Raw genomic sequence first — 26515 nt, 5'->3', positions numbered from 1 at the left:
CTGGTTCTTTCAAAACAATCATAATGAAGATTTCACTAGTCAACTACTGTCTCAACAGTTATTATACCTAACAGACATAGTCTTGAGAACACCAACCTTCTGACTAAATGGTGTGTGAAATGGAGCCTTTTCTCTAGAAAGCTGGAGGCTGGGGGGATAGGAGGGCGGGTGGGGAGTTGCAATACAGCCAAGGTCCTCATTAGAAGCACAGAATATTCCCTGGCTTCCACTACCTTCTCTCCTCACCAACATTTTTAGAGAAAGAACCTGGAGTGTGGGATTTCCTCTATTACTGTAAAAATGTATTCTTAATGAGTTGATAAGAAGCTAAGCTTATTTATATAAGCATCAGTTTCTGCAACTGTTTTACAAATTGTACCAAACCACATCCTCAGACATCTGAGTTGTGATTTTACGCACACCTACTGATAGAAACCTTGTGCCAGACTGTTCTCCAGGAGCCCAAGAAAACAAGTTAAAACAATAGTGAGTTTTCTTTAAGCACACATGGAACAAATATGAACACCATTTACCACATCCTCAGTATGTCTCCAAAACTTAACAAAAAGGTAGATAAAGCTTTTACATAGGAGTTCATATGGCTTTTTGTAAAGGATTGAAAACACAGATTTGAAATGAAAGCTGATATAGTGGACATCTGTGATACTACTTGGCTGACACCTTCTCTTCTCCTGGGAAGCCCTTTTCTCTTCCAGTCCCCACTCCTAGACCCCAATCCTTACAGTACCTGGCAGAGATACCAGTTCCAACCCCCTGTGAAGAGCTGAGCGGTCCCTAGAAGAGTGACCTAGTTCTTTTGCAGAGGCAAAAGAAACTGTCAGTAGCTATGTTCCCCATCCGCAAAAGAGGCCAGGCTATCATGAGAGAACAAAGCCCACACCCTAGAGAAGGCAAAAGGAGAAGAGGGCAGCAGAGGATGAGATAGTTGGTTGGCATCACCAACTCAACGGACATGAACTTGGGCAAACTCTGGGAGATAGTGAGGGACAGGGAGGCTTGGCATGCTGCAGTCCATGGGTCGGACATGGACTTAGTGACTGAACAGTAACAATGACAATCAAGAGAAGGAGAGCTGAGAGAAAAGAGAGTCCTGGCAGCACGCACCCCCATGTGCTTGGTCCAGCTGTGTCCTGCTCCTCCTGTTGTTTGCCTTCAACCTTTTTCTGACTTCAGAAAGCCAATAAATTGCCTACGTGCTTCAGCTGGTTGGAGGTAGTTTTCCTTCATGTACAATCAACATTTTCTCTCGTAAATGATTAAACTGACTCATACAGATGATAACCATGGCAAATGGAAATTTACAGAATTAAGTGCTAAAAAGAGACTTTCATCCTTGAGTTATCTAAATACTTGATGCATACTATTAAATGCCAGGCTCTAATCAGAACCTGGAAAGGGCTTTTAGGACTGAGAGGTGCAGCATGCCTCTGCACGTGCCAGAAGAAAGCTTTACTGGAGCAATCTGCCTCAGCACCAGGCTACGGCTGCAACTAGGCTATTTCCCGGCACTTACTGCTTCTCATCCGGGAAGATCTGAAACGGCAGAGTAACCCACCCCAAGCCTTGGATGGAACAGCCTGCCCTCACTGTTCTGTAGCCTCCCTAACCTCACCCAATGAAGGAAAATGGATCAGGGGTGCCAATGCTAATGGATGTCAAACCATAGCGGCTCGCTATTTGAACACATACACTGCTTTGCAAGTTTATTACACAACTTAACAACTGGCACAAAAATGGTGATGTTTTAGCTGCTGTTAAGTCGCTTCAGTCCGGAGAAGGCAATGGCACTCCAGTACTCTTGCCTGGAAAATCCCATGGACAGAGGAGCCTGGTGGGCTGCAGTCCCTGGGGTCGCTAAGAGTCGGACACGACTGAGTGACTTCACTTTCACTTTTCACTTTCATGCATTGAAGAAGGAAATGGCAACCCACTCCAGTGTTCTTGCTTGGAGAATCCCAGAGACAGAGGAGCCTGGTGGGCTGCAGTCCCTGGGGTCGCTAAGAGTCGGACACGACTGAGTGACTTCACTTTCACTTTTCACTTTCATGCATTGGAGAAGAAAATGGCAACCCACTCCAGTGTTCTTGCCTGGAGAATCCCAGGGATGGGGGAGCCTGGTGGGCTGCCGTCTATGGGGTCGCACAGAGTCGGACACGACTGAAGCAGCTTAGCAGTAGCAGCCTATGCCTTGGAGCAACTAAACCTGTGCGCTACAACTACTGAGACTGTTCTAAGATCACACGAACTTCAATTCCTAAAGCCCACACACCTAGAGCTACTACTCCACAACAAGAGAAGTCACCACAGTGAGAAGCCTGCTTATAGAAAGGAGAGTAGCCTCCGCTCACAGAACTAAAGAAAGCCCTCACAGAAACGAAGACCCAGCACAGTCAAAAATAAATAAATAAATAAATTTTAAAAAGTGTTTCCTCATCTATAAAATAAGGATAATAAAAATATCCACTTTTTTCCTCATCAGATTGTTTACTATAAACTACAAGTGCAATTACAGATTTCATCATCTATTATAAGAGCCAGAAATCCATTATTTGGGCTCTGGTCCAAAATATGACTATGAAAAGAATGAAAATCAGGCCCTAAAGTTACGTTTTTAAATTACTGACCAATATCAGGGAATTTGTTGAACTGACCTCAGGGCCTCCTATAGTTAGAACAATGAGTACAAGATAGAGATGGTCAAAACCCACTTGTTAAATGGACAAATGAATCCAGCTCACAGTGATTTTTCACTTTTGTATTGAGAAGTTTGTTATTTCTCTAAAGGTTTGGCTCTCTGAGTTTTAGTTCTTCCGAGGCACAGTGTCAAAGGTATGTGTTTTATCACGGCTGTCATAGCCCTCTGCAAACCATGGGTATTCAAAACACACATTACGGGAAAAGGAAAGGTCTTTCCTCACTGAAGGCCACACAGTCTAGGCTGGTACAGCCCTTAACAATCAAGACTGTGGAATGATGTTTTGACTATTTAACAGTCTATGCCCCCTTTTAAAGAAAAAAAGCTGAATTCATTAATTTTACAAATATCTTTGATAACCTTTTAGGACAGGGACTGTTCTAGACACTCCAGTTCAGTTCAGTCACTCAGTCATGTCCGACTCTTTGCGACCCCATGAATTGCAGCAGGCCAGGCCTCCCTGTCCATCACCAACTCCTGGGGAGTCCACCCAAACCCATGAGTCAGTGATGCCATCCAACCATCTCATCCTCTGTTGTCCCCTTCTCCTCCTGCCCTCAATCTTTCCCAGCATCAGGGTCTTGTCAAATGAGTCAGCTCTTCCCATCAGGTGGCCAAAGTACTGGAGTTTCAGCTTCAACATCAGTCCTTCCAATGAACATCAGGACTGATCTCCTTTAGGATGGACTGGTTGGATCTCCTTGCACTCCAAGGGACTCTCCAGAGTCTTCTCCAACACCACAGTTCAAAAGCATCAATTCTTCGGCGCTCAGCTTTCTTTATAGTCCAACTCTCATATCTATACATGAACACTGGAAAAACCATAGCCTTGACTAGACGGACCTTTGTTGACAAAGTAATGTCTCTGCTTTTGAATATGCTGTCTGCTGCTGCTAAGTTGCTTCAGTCGTGTCCAACTCTGTGCGACCCCATAGACGGCAGCCCACCAGGCTCCCCCGTCCCTGGGATTCTCCAGGCAAGAACACTGGAGTGGGTTGCCATTTCCTTCTCCAATGCATGAAAGTGAAAAGTCAAAGTGAAGTCACTCAGTCGTGTCCGACTCTTAGTGACCCCATGGACTGCAGCCTACCAGGCTCCTCCATCCATGGGATTCTCCAGGCAAAAGTACTGGAGTGGGGTGCCATTGCCTCCTCCTACAGAAATATAAATAAAAACTGTAAGAGTTTGCATGTTTTTGTATTTTTTTCAGTAAGACGTGCTAAATGTGGGCATCACAGGAAGCAACAGGTTCTTTTTATTTTATTTTATTTTTTTAGCAACAGGTTCTTATGGCATTGGCAAAAGTGTATGAAAGTAGCTGAGCACAGAACCAGGCATGAAGAAGGGGCTCGTTAAACGCTGTTTCATTCCTCTTATTCCTTCCTCCCTGACTCCGGGTCTGAGATCATATCCATTGCCATGCTATTCTTCCTACTGTTAAAGCTCCACCCTTTCCTCTCCTTGTAGGTGGCTTGGAGTTATGGGGCTTAGAGATTCTTCCTGGGAGGTTCTGTGAGTGAGGACAGAAGGAAAAGGCACCCTAAAAGCACATAACACTGTTGCACCCACCCACCCAGCCAGTCTCTTCGCACAAACTGTTTGGTGCCCATGGCAACTAGGCAATTGGTTACTTCCACGTGATTTGAGCCACCTGGTACCGCACCCTCATTAATTGGCGACAATCAAAAACCACAGGTGCTAGCACAGAAAATGGAACCTACTAGACACTCTCTCCTTAAAGTATTATAATGAGATCTTCTAATTTGCATATTGATGTTATCTTCAGAAACTAAAGGGCAGCTAGGAGCTCTGAAAAAATCTAGTGGCTTGGAGCCATATCCCTCTGGAACTGGCTGGATGAATGATTTCAAAATGGAAAAGAGCTTTGAGAAGTAAATACTACATCTTTCTCTCAGACTCAAAAGTGCCCCCTGGCATTCCAGCCTCTACAAGGTATCTTTCCAACCTCATTTCCACACTACGTCACTGACACACCCTAACTGCAGCAGCTGCCCACACACCATCCTGCCACTCAATTCTGAATGCCTTCTTCCAACCCTGCATCCCTCAACCCCAAACCCCCCAATTCTATCTGCTCTCTGATGTCACACTCAGCTGCCATGTCCTCTCACAAGACTTCCTGGCCCTGCCCTCTGATGTAATGGTTTCTCCTCCGGGATCCTACAGATGTTTAGCTACACCCTTCATATGATAACATCTGATTGTTTTGTCTGTGTTTTAAAGTTACTTACATGTGTGCTCTTATCATGTATCTGGCTGAGTTCCTTAAGGGCAGTGTCGCATTCACTGTTGTATTCCCAGTGCCTACTATATAGGTGCCTACCACAAAAGTAGGCACCCAGTAAATATTTGATGAACAAATGTATGAATATATGTATGAAAAAAAATGACTACATTTGCTTGCCAGGAAACTACTGATCCAAAACTGCGTTCCACAAGCAGACTTCCCTTGCAGAAATAGCAGAGGTCTATGTTTCTTATTAATTTGACCTTCCAATATAAATTAGTAGGTGTAATTTTGGGCAGAATGAGCCATTATCCTTGGATTCAGGATATCCTCTAGAATAATAGGAAAATTCAAGTTCTAACACTTGACTGAGAGATCAAACCCTACAAGATAAAAAGGCAAAAGCAATCTTTTTGCCATTTCTAATCAACTTCCAAATAACACACCATGTGCTATCACTAAGTCAGTACTCATTTATTATTTACCTACCATGTACAAGACATTTTGATGGAAACAATAAGGGAAAAAATGGCAAGAATCCATCTCCCAACTTCATATGTAAAAACATGAAGATGAGAAACTTTTTTTTCTTCCTTCTTAAATAAGAGATCCAGTAAGATAAGACATGATTAATCATTATAAGGTAAGGCCGAAAAACTCATCAGTTCTTCTATGTGTTAAGAGTGAATTCATCAGACTTTTTCTGACATTAGACTTTTATAAGGAAATAAAGCAGGAGAGTAATGAGCATCCTAAGTGAAAAAATGCAAAACTTTTACAAGTAGTAAAAAGCAGGAAAAGGAGCTCTAACTTTCCCAGCCTGGAAGATGCTAAACAGCAAGTCCTGGTGTTTTCCCAGGAAAACAGTTCTACCACTTTGGTATTCCAGGTTATCTAGTTCAAAACTCGTACAGACAGAGAACCAGTTCCAGATCCCAAATGCAGGTGTGGTATTACCTTCCTGAACAGCCAGCAGCTGAAGCCTATGTGGGTGGAGCCTCGCTAATCAGACCAACAGCATCAGCTTCACCTTGGGGACACTTATAACAAAGGACTAGATGATCTCTAGAACATTAAAGTCTGAGAAGCACTGACTTAGAGAAATGACATTTAAGGAAGAGAAAACAGGTTCAAAAATAAAGAGAAAACTGAAAAGCAATGGACTGAGATATTCATCCTGTGATTAAACAGAACACAGAGGAACTGTGATGTCACACGGGGCTGTGGAAGGTATCGTAGACAAAGTTTAGGATTTAAAAATAAGTCTCTGTGGCATATTCCAAAAACTCAGAGTTTAATGGAGGAAAGAACTGTGGTAGAAGCTGAAAAGTACAATAAGATATTTCTCAAAAATTCTTCTAACTGGCCACATCCATAAGCTATGGAGGAGCCAGAGAAAGGGGCCAGATCAAGAGAGCTCATATTGTGGACACTATCCCCTTTGGGTCAATGATACTGGTAACGTGCCAAAGGTGAAAGGACTCGAGTCAAGGGTAAATAAAATCAGAGAATGTTAAAAAAAAAACAAAAAAACCTTTAGAGATCTGGGCCAGGGGTTGTAACCTCGTGCTCTGAGGAAAACTTGGGATCATGTGTACCTACAAGTGTCTTAAGAGCAACTACTACTGTGTTTTGCATACTGGGCACCGGGAGAAAGATTTCACTTGTAAGAAGGTTTCTATTATATTAAAAATAGAGTTCGTAGCCATTGATTCCAACACCCACACTTCGTAGATTTATAGATGGAGAAACTTAGATAAGGGAAGTGATTTGTCTGATGTGTAGAGCTGATTAGTCACAGGGCTGAAACCAAAACTCATGACTGCTGATTCTTGCCTCAATGCTTCTTTTCACTACATCAATCTACTACATCCAAATCTGCTTCAAAAACTGTGCCACTTACTAAATGAGGTCTGTGTGAATCAAAAAGAAAATGTAAGACCCCCAAAGAGGAGGAAGTTATGAAGAGTGGAAATTTTCTTATGAAGAACATATTATACTAAAAGGTTCCCAAAATGAAAAACTCAATGTTGGACTTAGCATAACTATTGAGTATGTGGCTTTGTTATTTAGAACTTGACTAATTATAGAAATGCTGATGACTAGATTTAGATCAACTAAAAATTGAGTTAGACTTTATCACTGGCTTGGGTTAGTGAAGAATACTTCATTTCTAAGCTAATAACAGGTTGAAGATAGACCAATTGATGAACATTTGCAGTTTTGTGCTTATGAAAAGAAATTGTGACATTTCACGATGCATAAATGATGATCAAAGTACTGAAGCATCCAAGCAAGTTGCAATTCTCCAGGGAAGCTATTAACAGCTTAACATTTCTGGTTCACATTGGAATGTGGATTAAACTTACTAAAAAAACCTTTATATTAATATCGAATAAGCATGAAAGAATGTTATTAAGCAGATTAGGTTGAACCCTTTAAGTTCCAGGCTCTCTTGGGTCTGTTAATTACAGAATCAAATGTTGGTTAAGTGTACAAGAAAACCTGCACAATAATCCAAAACAGGTTTCATGAACTATGTTAAAAAAACAAATAATCAAACTATTAAAAAAAAATACAAGGGCAGACAGAACACCTTCCCAATGCCTCAGCAAACTAAACTGGGCTTCTCCCCAAGATAAACCATGACTGGACCTACTACAGCCTATGCACCATGGGCAAAATATATTGCAGATTTCTTTTCTTTTCTTCTGCCTTCAATTAGTTCCATTCTCCTTCTTTTTTTTTTTTAATTTAATTTTATTTTTAAACTTTACAATATTGTATTAGTTTTGCCAAATATCGAAATGAATCTGCCACATTCTCCTTCTATACTGATTATATCTTTGGTGCTGACCTCAGGACTCATTCATTCATTCATCCCTATAAACATGTTATTAATGCCCTACTATGTGTTAGGCACCACCCAGAAGGTGCTAGGAACACACGCCCTCAAAATCTTCAGAGACAAGTAGGAAAACTAAATAAACAATAAAAAAATAATAACCGACCATTTGATTAAAACTGTTAGAATAAAGGTATATTATAATGCAGGTGTGAACTTCTGGTAGAAAAAAGGAAAGGAGTTAAAGAAAGGGCAAAACTGACTGTCACATGCAGCTTTTTAAGGAGATAACGTTGAGCTTCCCGGGTGGCTCAGTGGTAAAGAATCCCCCTGTCAAGCAGGAGACGGGGGTTCGATCCCTGTGTCGGGAAGATCCTCTGGAAAAGGAAACTGCCACCCACTCCAGTATTCTTGCCTGGGATATCCCACAGACAGGGGAGCCTGGCTGACTACAGTTGCAAAAGAGTCAGACACAACTTAGTTACTAAATGACATCAAGGAGATAATGCTTTTAGTTGGAAGGAATCACAGTGCTCTGAAGGAATAGAAAGTATAAGGAAGTGAAAGGAAGAAAGAAGAGCACGTGGAAAGATATGGGGGTACAGAGGCATATGGCACACCCAGGGCAGGGTTCAGAAAGGCTGAAACAATGGATACTAGTGAGGAGGGGTGACAGATGAAGCTGAATGAGTCTATATATAAATATTTGGCTGCACCGGGTTTTAGTTGTAGCATGTGGGATCTTTAGTTGTGGCATGTGAGATCTAGTTCCCTGACCAGGGGTGGAACCTGGGCTCCCTGCATTGGGACTGTGGAGTCTTAGCCACTGGACCACTGGCCCACAGGAAAGTTCCGGGACAAGTTTAAGGGCCTGACCATAAACAACTTCGATCCATTTCAGCCAAGGAGTTGTTTTTTTTTTTTTTTTAATAACTTTAGTGCCCAGGATATTTTTTTTCCTTGTGTCTTATTTTGTCTGTTTTATTTGTTTTTGTTTTCTTTTTTCATAAGTTTAGTGAAGCTTGTCTTTGTCTTGAAAAACAAAACACCAAAGCTTTCATATCATTTGCAACCTGATCTAGTTTGAAGAGACAGGTGGGAGTTATCTTGCAAGAGTAAGATTTATACCATGAAGGATGCAGTTCCAGGTCTGGTGGTACTGAGAGGAGACAATGGCATTCTTGACAAAATTACAATCCGCTGGTGGAATCTGCAGAAAAGAAGCCGTTGCGAATTTCTAAACAAGAGTAAACTCTTATTAGAAAATTCTAAAGTGTTTTACAGGCCAAAAAGGGAATGAGCTTAGTAAAATGCCTCAACAAAGTTGGAATAAAATACTGGATTTGAGAATTACTGGAACTTGGATATGTTAAAAGAGGGTGGAGGTTGGGTCATGCTTACAATGGTCTCAAGTTCAAATGAATTACTGTGAGAAGACACCACATTACAAGTCACACACTGGCTTGAGGGCTCCTCTCTTCCCTCGGTAGGTGCTGGCAGAAGGTGTGCTCAGTCATTTTCCAATGTAGATGCTGAGCCCCAAAGCCAAAACATGGAAGAGGAAGAGAGATGGAATGAATACCTTAAGAAACTCTGCAGAGAAGATCCCCCCTTTCTTCATGGCCCCACTTTAACTCATGCTTAAGGAAATGGAATGTTTAGGGTGCCTGAAGTGGAACTCCTTGGGTAGAATGTTTTCAGGTCTACTGGATCAGTCAGACACCCAGACTATGCTTTTCTTCAGAGCATCCACTTCTTTCTCTCCTTCTGCAACTTCTTCTGACTGAGAGCTATGGTCCTTGCTGGTGTGCATTTCCATATCAAACATGACCTGCCCATCTTGTGGAAGGGCTGTTGCAGTGAGAACTGCTTCTTGAACTGCTCTGTCTGGATTCATGCTGTGCATCCAAAAGAATCTTCTCCATGTCCCCGCTATGGATGGAGTATGGGAAGGTACGTGCTCCAGCCCCCCATTCCTCCCATTGCCATTATCGTTGCCATTGCTGCTGTTCACGGGGAGCTCCACCCAGGAACTGTTGAGGCCAGCAGGCAGTGGCAGAGACTGTTCACCTCTCTCACAGTTGTTGTTGTGCAGGGGCAGTGGCTGTTCTACTAAATGAGGTGACATTGTCAGGCGGCTGAAGAGCTGCAGCCCCGAATCAAGGACCTTCTCCAGTTCTCAGGCAGCAACACAACCAAAGAGTTTGTTTTTTTAAGGGCAAGGCAATAATGGATTACAAACAAAGTAATGACATGATCAGATTGCTCTACAAAGAACATTCTAGCAGCCTGCAGGGCGAGACTAAATGCAGGAAGGGGGAGCTCTACAGTGGGCCAGAGCAGAACACGAAGGATGTCCCCATAGAAAGGCAATTTGGTGCAGGATGTCTGAGCCCAAGTGGAGCGCAGAAGGTGCCCACATGACGGAGGGATAGCAGAAACACTGGGACATATGTAACCAATTGGTTACATATTGGTTACATATATAACCAATGTAATATAGCTATAATATATTATAGACAATGGGAAGTATATCCAAAATATATTATGGATAATGGGATTTATCGCTTTCAAAGAAGAAAGATACAAATATGTATAAACAAATTCAACATATTAAATTGGAAATGGAGGTATCAGTATGAACATGGTTGGTTAATACACACAGATTAGATATAGAAATAACACTGAGCATCAAAATAAACAATGATGCTACCTGACTATATAGCCCATTAACTCAAACAGGAAATCATGGGTCCATGCTGCTGTAAAGAAAGTTAGATGAAAAACAGGATATTTGTATAGTTTCAAAGGACAACCCCACAAAATCCTTACTGATTACATTTTAAAAAAAAGCAAATTTGCTGTAGAGAGCCTTACAGATACCAATTTAAACAAGTCATCAAGGTGATCATATCAATCAGTAAACAGATCAGATGTGCCACTTGAGGTGCAGTGAGAACACAGCACCACGTCTGTGCTATTCCTGCCACAGATACATACATGGAATCCAATCATGGCTGAGCATCGGACAACCCATATTCACACATTTTAAAAAACTGGTCTATAATCTTCAAAACGGTTGTGAATGGCAAGGAAAAATTGAGGAACTATTAAAAATTGAAGAGCCATGACAAAAGAATAGAATCCATGATTCTAAGTGGAATCCTTCTCTCCATTAGGAAATCAGGGGGACAAATGGCAAAATTTGAATAAGGTCTTACATTGGATGGTAGTACTACATCAATGTTTATTTCCTGGTTTTATAACTATACTGGAATTGCGTAGGAAAATGTACTTATTTTTAAGAAATATGTTACAGTATATGAAGATCAAGGGCATCACATTGCAACTTACTCTCAAATGGTTAAAAAAAATGCTTTGTATTGTTCTTACATTTCTAGTATGAATTTGATATTGTTCCAAATATAAAAAAGGAAAGAATTAATAGATGATAAAAATCCAGACCAGACCATACAAAGACACTGTTCTTTAGGAAGAAAAAGGAGGAGAGGAGTTGGAATCTTAAATTAGAAACCCATTATACACGTTTTAAAGTCTTATGGTACATGTTTATGCTTAACTGCATAATAAAATATATATAATTCTCAAATCACAACACAGTTAAGTAATTTCTCCAAATACTGCCATTTTCCCCCAAATTAAGGAATTTTGCCAGGTATGGTTACAATTATCTACCAGGAATGGCTGACCTCCACCTGATCCTGGAGTCAAGATCTGACACCTAAAGTAGTTCCAGTTTCTTACAGAAAATAGTTTAATAAGGCTGATTTCTGTCTGGGTACCACACATCATACCTAAACTTACATTGTCAACAACCCTCAAGATAGACATTGTCATCTCTATTTTGCAGATCTAAAAATTTCTCCAAGAGATTAAGCAAAATGTCCAAAATCTTCTACTAGTAAGTGGAGCATCAGAAAATAAATTCAGATTTCTCTCACTCATAGCCCCTGCTTTTCCCACTACAATCCAGTAGCCTGCTACGTGCAAGGCATCATGTGATTCACCACAGGAGAGACAAGATTAATAAGACATGTTCTCACGGAACTAACCACTTCTGCTTTCTCCCCTTTATGTTGCAGTCAGAATCGTCTGCCTCTTGCCTCCTGCTATGACTCTCCCACGTCTCAGATTTTATCAGTGGGTGAATTCAGGAACACTGTTTTCTCTACCTTTTCTGTCATTGAAGAGATGAGACAGCAATTCTGAAGATGTACAAATGTGCCTTAGAATATAAAGACCAAAAAAATGAGCACTTAACATACTGTGTTAAATGAGGTTTCTGAGTATACAATGACCACTTAATCAGCTAAAAACAGAAAGAACAAAAGAATACAGAAGGAGTATAAAGAAAATAGTATTACTTCTAAATAATGTGATACTAGGTAAGAAAAAAGCCAAAGACCAATCCAGGAAATGTCAGGAGTTCTGGACAAGTGAACTGCTTCCTTCCAAACTTTTATTGTTTTACTTGGTAGAAGAGGTCACCTAAGAAGCATTCAGAGGGACTTCCTGGATGGTCCAGAGGGTAAGATGCTGGTCGCTCATTACAGGGGGCTCAGGTTCAATTCCTGGTCAAGGAACTAGATACCACATGCATGCCGCAACAAAGAAGTTTTCATGCCCAGCAACTAAGAAGCCCCCATGTCTCAATGAAGATCCCACGAGCTGGAACTAAGACCAGTACAGCCAAAATAAATAAATAAATATTAAGAAAAAAAAAAAGAAGGAGCTTTCAGAAATCTCAAGCTCCTGACTAGAGCAATGGTGCTCTCGCTTGGACTGTCATTCTCTGAGGAAGCAATGAGATGTTGAACTCCTCATTTATCTCTATGAAGATCATGGTATTCTGCTCACTTTAGTGATGGTTAAAAAGAAACTGACTGCTATATAAAAGCAGAGGGAGGACAATGAGATGCCAGTTTACTTCATCAATAATGAATTCCCTCCACCAAGCTCATAATACAAAATGTGAAATGTTTATTATCATTTCTGTAATCTTGATTTATCATATAAAACACTGGATATAGGTCTTGGCAGAATTTTGAGAAGCTTATATGTATGAATAGATTTCCCCATAAAATAAATTTCTAAAATTCAAGATAACATGTAAGTAATCATATATTTACTTTCAAAGTTATATGGAGAAAAAAATAAAAGGGAATCCTCCCCATAAGACAATAGGCAACTATAAGCCTATTTATATATTATTCAAATCAGTATAATTTAAAAATGATTTAATAGGGGAATATGTAAGAAAACTCAATGCTATCATGTTTCTCATCATTAGTATTATGTCAGGCAAGTCCGTGGCTTTGGTTTACCTCCAATGGTCTCCATTACAAACACCAACTGAGTCTATTCCTGGAATTGCTCTTAACCTCCCCTAGTATTTCATCCTTTCACACACAATAATGCACAGGGGGTAGTGGTAATATGTGAAACAAGCTCAAAGTTCCCAAAGTGGAAGACATTGTTTTCTTGCATCCTACCTACTGTAACTGAAAACTGGGAATTTACTGGAATTGAGGATTTATTATGAGTCAGATGGCTGACAGTCTTTCCAACCAAAACATCTGCTCTACAAAGGCACAACTGCTACAATCCATTTCCTCTTGGATCTGGAGAATGACCAAGTTGTAGCTTAGCCCGTTCCTTAAAGACACAGGGATTTGAAGTGAGAAATGAAATCAAAGTGATTCTCTATGTCACCTTCCAACCTCCACTACTTTCTTTGATGGCATTACAAATGTAATAAAATATGAGAATTTACATAATTTTTGAACATTAAAACATTGCAATAAGAGTGGAATAACCAAGGACTTTATCAGATTACTTCAAATTGACAGCAGCACAGCTGAAACCAATTCTTTCTTTGGTACTTGAAAGCGGGGACACATACTAACTGCAGTAGGGAAAGGGTCTCTTTATTTACTCAACAAATATTTACTACTGAACACTTCTATGTGTCAAGTACGATTCTAGGAACAAGTGGGGAACAGGAAAGATAATGACCACCTCTTGGAGCTTACCTTTCCACAGGGGAAAACAAACAACAAGTAAGCCTATCCATAAATACTCTTCAAAGCACTATAGGTTTCCAACTGTCTGTTTGATACCATTGGCACTAAGATTTTTTCCCAGCAACTATAAGCAATAAGATAGTTTTTAGGAACCATATCCTAGAGCAGTGGTTCCAACCCTGGTCCTTATTTAAAAGCACATTACTGGGCCCTACCCCTGGCCATTATGATTCAGTACACGTATCTGGGCCAAGGATACGTGGCCCAGATACAAAAATATGGATACAAAAATAATGGATTTTTTTTTCAACTTATCAAGAGCTTGAACCGCTCATCAGGTTTGGAGTCTACTGCCCTAGAATACTGACCTCCAAACATTTAAAAGCATTAAATTAAAAATATCAATTTAAAATATTTGGTTTCCAGAAATAAACCCACATACCTATAGTCAATTAATCTTCGAAAAAGGAGGCAAGAATACACAGTGGGAAAAAGACAGTCTCTTCAGCAAGTGGTGCTGGGAAAGCTAGACAGCCACAGGTAAATAAAGTTAGAACACACCTTCTCATCATATACAAAATAAACTCAAAATAGTTTAAAGACTTAAACACTTAAGATGTGACACCATAAAATTCCTATAAGAGAACATAAGCAAAACATTCTCTGACATATCAATATTTTCTTAGGTCAGTCTTCCAAGGCAATAGAAATAAAACCAAAAATAAACAAATTGGACCTAGTCAAATTTATAAGCGTTTGCACAGCAAATAAAACCAGAAACAAAATGAAAGACAACCTATAGAATGGAAGAAAACATTCATAAATGATGTAACCAACAAGGGCTTAATTTCTAAAATTTGCAAACAGCTCATACAACTCAACAACAAAAAAACAAATAACCCAATCAAAGAATGGGTAGAAGACCTAAAGACATAGTTCTCCAAAGAAGAAATACAGATGGCCAGTAGGCATGTGAAAAGATGCTCAATGCTGCTAATTACTGCTGCTGCTGCTGCTAAGTTGCTTCAGTCGTGTCCGACTCTGTGTGACTCCACAGACGGCAGCCCACTAGGCTCCTCTGTCCCTGGGATTCTCCAGGCAAGAACACTGGAACTCCAGGCAAGAACACTCCAGGCAAGAACACTTGCCATTTCCTTCTCTAATGCATGAAAGTGAAAAGTGAAAGTGAAGTCACTCAGTCATGCCTGACTCTTAGCAACCCCATGGACTGGAGCCCACCAGGCTCCTCCGTCCATGGGATCTTCCAGGCAACAGTACTGGAGTGGGGTGCCATTGCCTTCTCTATGCTAATTACTAAAGAGATGCAAAGCAAAACTACAATGAGGTACCACCTCACACAGGTCAAAATGGCCATCATTAAAGAGTCAACAAGTGACAAATGCTGGAGAGGGCATGAAGAAAAGGGAACCCTCCTATAATGCTGGTGGGAATGTAAGTTGGTGCAGCTACTATGGAAAATAGTATGGAGGTTCCTTAGAAAACTAAAAATAGAATTGCCATATGGTTCAACAATCTCAGTCCTGGGCATATGTCCAGACAAAACTCTAATTTAAAAAAAGATATATGCACCCCCAGGTTTATAAAAGCACTATTCACAACAGCCAATACATGGAAACAACCTAAATGTCCATTTACAAACGAATGGCTAAAGATGTGGTATGTATATACAATGGAATATTACTCAGCCATAAAAAGGAATGAAATAATGCCATTTGCAGTAACATGGTTGCAACCAGAGATTATCATACTAAGTGAAATAAGTCAGAAAGAGAAAGACAAATATCAAAAGATGTCACTTATATATGGGATCTAAAATATGATACAAAGGAACTTATCTACAAAAAAGAAACAGACTCACAGAGAGAACAGACTTGTGGCTCCCAAGCTGGGGGTGTGGTGGGCGGGAGGCATAGACTGGAAGTTTGCAATCAGCAAATACAAACTACTACATAGAGAATAGATTAAAAACAATATATAGAATGGATAACCTGTATAGCCCAGGGAACTATATTCAATATCCTGTGATAAACCACAATGGAAAAGATTTTGAAAAAGAGATGTGTGTGTATGTATATATGTGTATGTGTGTTAGTTGCTCAGTTGTGTCCAACTCTTTGCAATCCCACCGACTGTAGCCCACCAGCCTCTGTCCACGGAATTTTCCAGGCAAGAATACTGGACTAGGAAGACATTCCATTCTCCAGGGGATCTTCCCAACCCAGGGATCAAACCTGGGCCTTCTGCATTGCAGATAGATTCTTTACTACCTGAGCTACCAAGGAAGCCTGTGTGTGTGTGTGTGTGTATAAACTGACACTTTGCTGTACAGCAGTAATTAACACAACATTGTAATCTATATTTCAATAAAATTTTTTCTTAAAGTTTGGGCTTCAGATCAACATATCTTCTATGTATTCACTGAAAAGCTATATACATAGACCGCTATGCTAATACATTACAAATATCATAAAACATGTACAAACAGTAGAAATTCTAGGAAGGTGAGATAAAAATAAATATAAACAAATATTTTCTCCCAACCCGGCTGGCTGCCTGCACAGGCTGCAATTTATGAAGTGGAGCAAACCAAGAGGCCGGCAGAGTCCTCACACACAGACTGGGAAGCAGGGCAACTGAAGGCGAAGCCCTTTGATTCACAGCCTTGGAAGACAGGCTCTACCTCAGCCCTCACTCTGCTCTGAAAACTTACACTTTCTCATTTATGGCACAGGGGAGAGAAGTAGGCAGAGGGCGTTAGAACTAGAATCTCAGTGGCAGGAATTCAGGAGACCTTGCCTCACACATACCTGCCAGCTCTTGTTGACATACACCAAGTATGGAAAAACCACACTTGGAAAAACATATAAACTCCATCCTAGGTTCAGCAGCTGTAATCCTGTTGTGTCAGTCGTTTGAATCATGTGTGAATGTGTCTGTGCATGTTAGATTCCTGACCATGTGATAAAGGTAGAAAGAGTGCAGGCTTCCAGATTAGACAAGCTAGTGAGAATCAGGCTCTCCCCCTGGTTGCTTGCTATGTCCAGTTGGCTGAGTAAGTTATTTAACACCTGGATAAGCCTCTGTTTCCTCAACTGTAAAATGGGAGTAGTTATACAAAATGACGGTATCAGTTACACCATGAATAAAGGGTGGCCATCACTGTGGCCACCATCATTGTCACTGTTATCCCAGATCACCTTGGAACACCTGGCCCACCTGTTTCCTGCACACACTGATCCTGGCTCGTGCACCTGGAAATGACACCTGTCAGTTGCCTTCTCTGTGTATAAACTCTTTGTTGGCAAATTCTGGCCTGACTGTGCAGCATCAGTTTCTAGTTTGGTCCCTTCTAACCATGATAAACGAACGGCCCCACAACTGATGATGTTAAAGCCACTTCCTGCTTGGCTTGGCAGAGGGCCAGCCCCTTGACTTTGAATTCAGGGTTACACCTCCGTGGACCAGCAGCCTTCATCTGCCCTTTCATTTGACAGCTCACTTCCTGGCTGTTTTCTCTCTGTGGCATTAAAAAAAAAAAAAAATCAACAGATAATATTTTCTCTCTTCTAGTTATAGTCTCCTTTCCAGTGCCTTCTTGTTTGTGCTTCCTATCTCTATTCAAATGAAAGGTAATAAAATCATTTGACTGTGAAGACTAAGAAGGCAATTCTCAAATGATTTACTAGTGGCTGCAGGTATGGCCCTACATGTATATCCATAAAGAGAGCATTTCAATTCATAGGACTTTCAAAAGTCAGGTAGCCATCTTAAGGAAAATCAGGCTTGTCAACTGTATAGATTACCAAGGAAAGAAATAAAAACAAATAAGAATCTGTCTAAAAGAATTTAGGAAAAGAAAATAGAATATCAAATTAAAATCAGAAAAGGCAAAAATAAAACCAAGAGCAGAAAAAACATAACAAGCAAAATATAATATTAATCCAGAGAAAAATCATTTTATTAAATCAAGACTACACGTTAGAAAATAGTATTTTTTTAATTGGGGCAATATAAATTTTAGTTATCTGCTAATAAATTTAGTAGTTAAACAGAAATGGATAAAAATTCAAAATAACTGGAGAACAAAAAAGAAGTACCCAGAAACAGCAAACGGAAAAGAAAAATGAAAAAAAAAATTACAAAAAAAGAAATGTTATTAGGAACTACCGTTTTAAAAAATGCTTCTGGCCAATCAGTTTGGTGCAGAATGTTTCTAAATTTTCCAAAAATAAATAAGAATGTTATACTTTTCAATCTACTTCACAAAGCAAATATAATTTTTTATTTGATGTATAACTAACATATATTACATTTGTTTCATAATGCAGTGATTCAACATTTATATACATTATGAAATAAAAGGAAATATGGTTTTATTTCCCATAAACAGACAAGATAGTCACAATAGTTTTTTATGAGTATGGCTCTAATAACTAAACAAAAATCTTAATAAATAAAATATAAGACAACATTAAAATAATTTTCCACTATGAACAAGCAAAGTTTACACTTGCATGACTGGACACAAGGAAAATATTAAAATTCATCACATGAAAAGGACAAGTGATAAGAATCACAGCATCACTGCAGTAAGTGCTCTTGGAAAACTAAAATACTCATTCTCAGCCTTTTGCCAATGCAAACACCACAGCCAGGTTGTCGGGCTCTCTCCAAGAGACCTCAGGAGCACATTTATATTCTTTTTGAGCCTTCTGAGCTCAGAAACTCAATTTTGTTTGCACACCAACTGCAGGGCCAGGGCCCAGGGGTAGGTGACATACATCCAGAATGCTAACTTGTTAGTTTACTATGGGAAATTAGGTACTAAAATATTCCAATTTCACGTGGTTAGTGTGTTCTATCCCCATAATACCAGTCCATTGCTTTGTAATGATAAATTAGTCACAGGGAATGGAATATTTCAAGCCCCTTTATCACCGCATGCTCTTTGCATGAGAAAGACCCATGTGGGCTGCCAGGCAACCCAGGTGAGCTAGAGGAACTGCATTTTAATAAAGCCTGATGCGTCAAGCTCACCGTAGGAATAATCCTGTCAGTGGGGCCAGTGGGATACTAGGAGTGCTTAGACTATGAGCAACATCCTCCTGCATCCAACTCTAAATGGGGTCTCTTCCAGTGCATTTTCTAGCTGTGGCCCATGGCACATAGGTCTGTAGTAGATTCAAATAGCCTTTTATCCTGCAATAATTCAGATTATTCAAAATTCACCCATTCCTTTACCTTGGATAAGACTGGAACAGTTACTACCAAACTGACTCTATAGTAATCTTTTTTCCCTCTTCTTTCCTTAGTTTTCATTTGATATACTCTTTCTCCAGATACACGATTACATTCAAACAGGTGTAATATCGCTCATCTGGGGTCCATTTCACCTCCCAAAGAGAATATCTCATGTTAATATCTTCATCTGTTTATGTGCTGGCTACAGCTTTCACAGGGTAATTTGATTCCCCTATTTCCTAGTTCTTAGGGAAGTGAAGATATTAATAGTTACTTCACTGAATGAACCATTAGGTATTAGGAAAAGGATTAAAAAGTACAAACATAGAAAGGTAAGAAGAAATGTTTTATATATGACATAGTTCAACATCATGTTGTGAAATTACATGGTTATACAACTTACTAAGATCAATCTAAAATTAGCTGGGACTTCCCGGGCAGCCCAGTTGTTAAGACTCCATGCTTCCAGTGCAAGTGGTGCAGGTTTGATCCCTGGTCAGAGAACTAAGATCCCACATGCTGTGTGGCATGGCCAAAAAACAAAAATCAGAACCAAAAAAAAAATCCACAAAAATATTTAAAATTAAAAAAAAAAACTAAGTCATTATTTAAAGTAACGACTTCAGCAAAACTGCAGGATAAAAAGCCATTTGAAACTACTACGGGCCTAAGTAACAAGGGCCACAGCTAAAAAATGCAGTGGAAGAGACCCCATTCATAACGATGACAAAAATTTCAGTAAGTGGGTATTAATTTAAATCAGAAAATTAGAGACATCTTATTCAAAATGACATAAGGTCTGATAGTTGAATTAAAGAACGATGGATAAATGGAGAAATATAATTTGCTCCATGCTGGGAAAACTAAATATAGTAAAGATGACAACATTCCCCAAATTATTATGTAGATTAAATAAAATACTGATTTTACAGAATTTGATATTGGTACTAAAACACATCTGTCTGAAAAGTTGGAAAAACACCAAAAGAAAAACACTGAAGTTATGATAGTGGTTTCCAACTATTTAAATTGTTACAAAAGGAAAATTATTTCTTAAAGAAAGACAGGGTATTAGTTGAAGCAGAAAAAACTCAGAATAGAATTCATAAATAATGACCAGGCTAAAGCAATCCTATGAGAGGAAAAGGTGCTACTGAGCAACTGGGAAGTGAACCCAAATGCAAAGAAGTAACTTAGAGCCTTAAGCTCATTCATACATGTAAGCTAAAGAGCGAAAATACACGTAGAAGAAACTAGAATAGCATATTTATTCCAACTACGGAAGAGAGAGAACTTTAAAACTGCTCCCCCAAAAGTAAAATATTATCACAGACAAGACACTTTCCATGATAAAAATATCTATTCCCCTAAATATATCAAATATAAACATACCAATAGAATGCAATATGATATTAGACATCTAAAGACAGAGAGAGTAGACTGGTGAGATGTGATGCATGTGATGTAAGGTTACTACCCATAGCATATCAAGAAAAAGAGTCAATCAACAGAATTTAATTGAAAAAGTGGTCCAAGAAAAATGAACCCTGGAAATATATATAGCTTAATTAGGCAATGAAAGACCATTTTAAGGTATCACAACCATAACTACTTAGTAGAATAAATTATGAAAATCCAATTAGGCCAGGGTTGGGTACAAAGCTTTGCCTCCTGTTCCCATCTCCCCACTGATCTCCCCAGCTAGTCCCAGATTTTTCGGTGTATGATATGGGTCCTGCCTGATTTCACGTGGTCAAGAAGAGGGAGGAAGGAGAAAAAATGAAAGTAGGAAGGAAGGAGGACCATAAATCAAAAGACTGAACTTGTTTCCATTCATCCATTCAACAAATATTTATTGAGTATCAACTCTGCATCAGGCTCTGTGCTGTGTTAAGTATCAAAACTATAGTAATGAACATGTAGTCAGGAAGACAGGTAAATAAATCAACAATTACAGCACATGTGATAAAGGCTTTGCTACGGGAGGCAAAAGGTATTATGGGAGCTCAGAAGACATGCACCTGACCAAAACTTGGTCTAGAAAGACCTCCTGGAGAAATGTCCTCACTCAGTCACTCCTAATGGAGTGATGACTATGGAGGAAACTCGCCATTGCCCACCAAAATAACAAATGCATTTATCCTTTGACCTGGAAATCCTACTTCTGGGAATTTGGCCTACAAATATACCAGCAAATACAGGAAATAACGCATATACAAAGTTATTCACCTGCAGCTTTATTTATAATAGCCAAAGTTTGGAAACAATCAGGTGTCTCCAGCGGATGATTAAAGAAGCCATGATACATTCACATGATAAACTACTAGGCATGTGTGAAAAACATAGAAACAGGGGGCTATACGGGAGCATAAAAAGACTGCCAAAATACATTTGTTAAGGAAAAAAACTCTGAAATGCAGAGTAGTGTATGTGGTATGACACCTGTATGAGAAGGATAGGTAAGACTGCATATATGCACATGCACATACTGGTATAAAGACATCCTGGAAGGAAACGTGTGTGTGCTGTGCTGTGCTAAGTTGCTTCAGTTGTGTACCAGTCTTTGTGACTTTATGGACCATAGCACACGAGGTTCCTCTTGTCCATGATATATAAGAATAAGTAATAAAAGTGATTGTCTATAGAGAACTGGAAGGTGAATGGGGCTCAGGAAAATGGGATGGCAGTGAGTTTTTTATCAACGTGTACCTGTTTATATATTTCAATTTCTGAGTCATGTAAATGACTCAGAATCTATTTATTTACATTAACTTTAAAATTGGACTAGATCATTTCTAAAGCTTTTCTACTCTTAACATTCTGTAATTATATGACTTAACCTACATTTAACTTATAACCAAATATTCATCAGATTCTTCATTTGTAAGAAAGCTTAAAGCTTATTATTTTTTTAAAAATTGAATACTTACGTCAGACCAAGAGGAGTATCTTAAAACACTATATTATGTGACTAACACAATCTTCTCTTTCTACTTATATTTAGATTTTTTAATGCCTCTAAATTTACTGAAAAATAAATGGAAATTTATTGAAATAAATTGAAATTTCAATTTATTTTATGAAATAAATTTTAATTAAAGTAAATATTTAATGAAGATTTACTGAGTACCTACCTGGGCCAGGCATAGTTATGACCAAGACTAAAAAGTAGGTCTCTGAATTAACAAAGCATTTACTGTACAGACCTTAAATTATCCTCATTACAGATGTTAATACTGAATTTAAATATAATGTTGTCATTTCTTTCTCTACATAAAAATAGATATTTGAGTTGCTTTTAATTTTTTTATAGAAAACTTTCTCAAATCTGATTTAAAACTTAAATTAAATTTGAGAAGGGACAGCTCATTGTTCTGGTGATCTAACCTGGGCCTGCCCTGAACAGGCCAGAAAATACTGCTGGACATTTCAATGTGTTCCTCAACCAGGCTCAGGACAGATAAGAATTTGGTTATCATTTCATAAGTTAGCCCTCCCACCCCCTAGTTTGCCATAGATTCATGTTGTCAATCTCTAACAGCAGTATTAATGTTTGATTCTCAGACTGGTTAAAATATTTCACAAGGTAGTCTGCTTTTCTCTCTTAATTATTATAGTAATTGATTTCTTATCTGTTTCCCCACTAACTGTGAACATTTTGAGGGCTCAGCCCCAGTTTTATTCAACACCTGAAAAACACAGTAGATGGTCAATAAACATTTGCTGGACGGATAAAAGAATGAACAAGTAAACAAACAAAGGAATGGTTACACTACAAAAAAACTAAATTACGGAGAAGTTAATTATTGAAAAGAAACCACAAGGAAATTAATGTTCTATATTTACTGTCATTACAAGTATACACAATAGCTGGCTCTTGGCCCCCAAAGCAAGGTGTGGTTATGCAGAGAATAAAGTGAGCAGAGTGCTGACACCATGTTGCTGACTTGCTGTCTTCTCCAAAAGAGGGGCAAATGGCTCAACTAAGATGGTGGTGAGTGATATGGTGGAGTAAAGAAAAATGAATTTGAAATAAAAAGACATGAGTTCAGGGACTTCCCTGATGATAAGACTCCACGCTTTCACTGCAGGGGGCATGGGTTTGATCCCTGGTCAGGGAGGTTTCCCATGCCTCTGCAGTGTGGTCAAAAATTATTTTAAAAAAAGAAATGGGTTCAGCCCTCCCAGCATTACTAGGTACTAGCCACAAGACCCAGTGCAAGCTGTTTACCTTCTGGCTCAATTTCCTCCTGAGAATGGAAAAAAAAAAAAATATATATATATACATATATATATATATAGTATATGTCCTATCTACCACATGGAAATTGTTGGGATTAACACAGAAAACACTCTTTATGAGCGTTTCATGATGGTAAAGTACATGCAGACAATGGATAGAAAGATTACTCTTCAAATCTGGATCAAAATAGCCCAAAGATCTGTTAATGATTAAAATTCAGTGAGACTAAATACAACAGGGACAAATCACATCTTAAACTAAGTTCCTCAAAAGTTGCCATTTTATACTTCAATGGAAACCAAAAAGAATGGCCTGAAGATGACACCAGCAAAACGTATTTTGCACAGCTTACTCAGGGAACACATGCCAGAGAGACTAAGCCCGATATTGAGAATACGAAGACAAAGAAGATAAGATCCTATGATCCTGAACCTGTAAGGGCTCACAGTCCACGAGGATGGCAGAAATAAAAGTACAAGTGATTAAGGTATGATAGTGTGCGTCTGTGTGAGCGCGTGTGTGTAACAAAGGGAAAAAAAGAAGGAGGGACGGAGGGAGGGGCTGAGGGAGGCTCCATATAATGATTAAGACTGATTGCTTAGGTACAGAGTACTATGGCAGTTTTAGGAACCCATTCTAACCTATTTTTCCCCCAGGCCCCTGTTTCAAGGCATCGTGGGGTATTTTCAAGATTCCCAGGGTCTACCTCATGTTTTATCTTTCCATTTTTTTAGGTCTATAAGTTACCTCAGTAATATCCTATAGATGTCAGTGTAGAGATCTTCTACATTTTTAATTAATTTTATTGCTAACTATTTTATGTTTTTGATGCTGCTTTAAATGAAGTTGTTGTGAATTACATTTTCTAGTTCTTCTCTTAGTGTATTTAAACATAATAAATTATTTCTAATATTAACCTTGTATCTTATGCTCTTGCTAAATTCACCCTTTGTAAAGGTATTGCCTTTTTGTAGATTTTATTGGATTTTCTACACACACAGTTGTAATGTCTGCAAATACATGTTTGCTTCTTCCTTTTCAATCGTTGTGTCTCTTATTTATTTTTCTTGCCTTATTGCACAGATTAGCACATCCCATACAATGTTGAATGCAAGTAGTAAAAGCAGACATCCTTGTGTTTTTCCTGATGCTTAGTACGTTCAACATTTCATCATAAGTATGATGTTACTTACGGTTTTCCTACAGATGCCCTGAATCAGACTGAAGATGTTACCTTCTATTAATACTTAATAGTTCACTAAGCTTTCCTTTTCTTTCATTATGAATGGGTATTGAATTTTGTCAAATGTGTTTCCTGTTTCTACTGAAGTGATCATATTTTTATTCTTTGTTAACACAGTTAATTACATTGCTTTTTGGAAGTTAAATCAACCTTGTATTCCAGGGAAAAATTCTACTTGGTCATGATGTATTATTATCATTTTAAATATAATATTTAATTCTATTTGCTAATATTTCGTTAAAACTTTCTGTGTGCTCACACATGATGGATAACAGTTTATAATTTTCTATTCTTGCAGTATCCTAGTAGGTTTTGGTAGAGTTATTCTGGCCTCATAATAACCAATTCTACTACTACACTGATGGGCTGAAATTTACAGCTGATTTTAGCAACGCATAGATTGAAAATGGCAAATTCAGAGAATGGTTGCTAAATTTTACGTGTAAGACAATTAGAGAAATTATTATATAAGCATATTGTACACCTTTATTGGGGCCTCCAGGGTAGCTTAGCTGGTAAAGACCCACCTGCAATGCAGGAGACCCCAGTTCGATTCCTGGGTAAGGAAGTCCCCCTGGAGAAGGGATCGGCTACACACTCCAGTGCTCTTGGGCTTTCCTGGTGGCTCAGATGGTAAAGAATCCACCTGCAATGCAGGAGACCAAGGTTCGATCCCTGGGTTGGGAAGATTCCCTGGAGGAGGGCATGGCAACCCACTCCAGTACTCTGGCCTGGAGAATCCCCATGGACAGAGGAACCTGGTGGGCTACAGTCTATGGGTTCACGAAGAGTCAGACACGACTGAGTGACTAAAGCACACACACACACACCTTTATTGACAAAATTATTTTCCCAGGGTAGCATAAGGAGAAAACTAAGCCATATTTCATTTTAACTCCATATTCCCTAGTCCTAATAATTTATCTTTCAGAGACAAGGAAGCAATTCAGGATGATGTTAAACATCAGAGATTTGTATTTACTTACTGCTTGTATCTTTACACATGCTTCCCTGACTCTGAGAAACAAAACTGCTCCATTCACACCATAAGCAGCAATGAAACTCTACTACTTCCCATTCCTACAGTCATCCAAGATACACTCTAGTCTCCCTGGCCCTACCCCAACCCCACCCCTACCAGGAAGGGCACCCCTACTTTCCCAGGCAAGTTCAACAGAAAACACTGAAACTCCGAGCAGGTAACACCTAAGTATCATGTATCCATTTGATTACAAAAAAAAAAAAAAAAAACTCAATTAAAGAAAATAGCATTTTTTACACCATTTTTAATCAAAGCAAGGTTTTAATTGACATTTGGCTGCATTTTAATTGTTTTAGGACTGGAAAACAAGAAGTACTGATGGAGAGCAGAACGTACGTGAAAACAAATTGACTACTTTCATATCTTTACATGAAATTGAAAAACTAAAATATAAAGGTAGTATCAGGGGGGAAATATTTTATTAAGGCTAAAGAGTGAGGAAAACAACATGATCACCATGGTAGATTTTAAACAATGAAGTCCATCATTTACACAGCACTTGGTAGTTAAGAATGTGTGTTTACACATGTCTCGCTTGATTCTCCCAAAACCCAGGAATACAGAAACACAAATTGTACAATCCTAATCTTCATGGTAAGAAAACAGGTTCAGAAAGCTAAGTAATTTGCTCAAGGTTGCGCTCACAGCAAATGTCAAGTCTGGGCTTTTACCCTTGCCCTCCAATTCCAGAAACAAAATGACTCTACTTGGCCGTGGGTCCTTTGCTTGGCTATATGTATAATTTACACATGAATATCTTCCAGAGATAAACCAGAAGATACATCTGTCTTAAAGAATAGAGATCTTAAAGAAAAACAACCCCCTTGGAGGCACCCTGAGCTAGAACCATTTCTATCTATTTCAAGTCTAAA

The 26515-nt window shown here is 39.0% G+C and overlaps 1 protein-coding gene and 1 pseudogene across 15 annotated transcripts in view; both read right to left on the bottom strand.

Moving 5' to 3' along the window:
• BABAM2 (BRISC and BRCA1 A complex member 2) overlaps positions 1 to 26515 on the bottom strand; it is a 478104-nt gene that overhangs the window by 215278 nt on the left and 236311 nt on the right. The window lies entirely within an intron of this gene.
• On the bottom strand, positions 9194 to 10070 carry LOC147362919 (BCL2/adenovirus E1B 19 kDa protein-interacting protein 3-like pseudogene; annotated as a pseudogene).

This window comes from Bos grunniens, chromosome 11 (genome assembly GCF_055505025.1).
Source record: "Bos grunniens cultivar Pamir isolate PY7600 chromosome 11, Bosgru_T2T1.0, whole genome shotgun sequence".
NCBI classification, from domain to species: domain Eukaryota; kingdom Metazoa; phylum Chordata; class Mammalia; order Artiodactyla; family Bovidae; genus Bos; species Bos grunniens.
The sequence above is the reverse complement of the archived record's forward strand: the minus strand, read 5'-3'. Positions and strand labels throughout refer to the sequence as shown.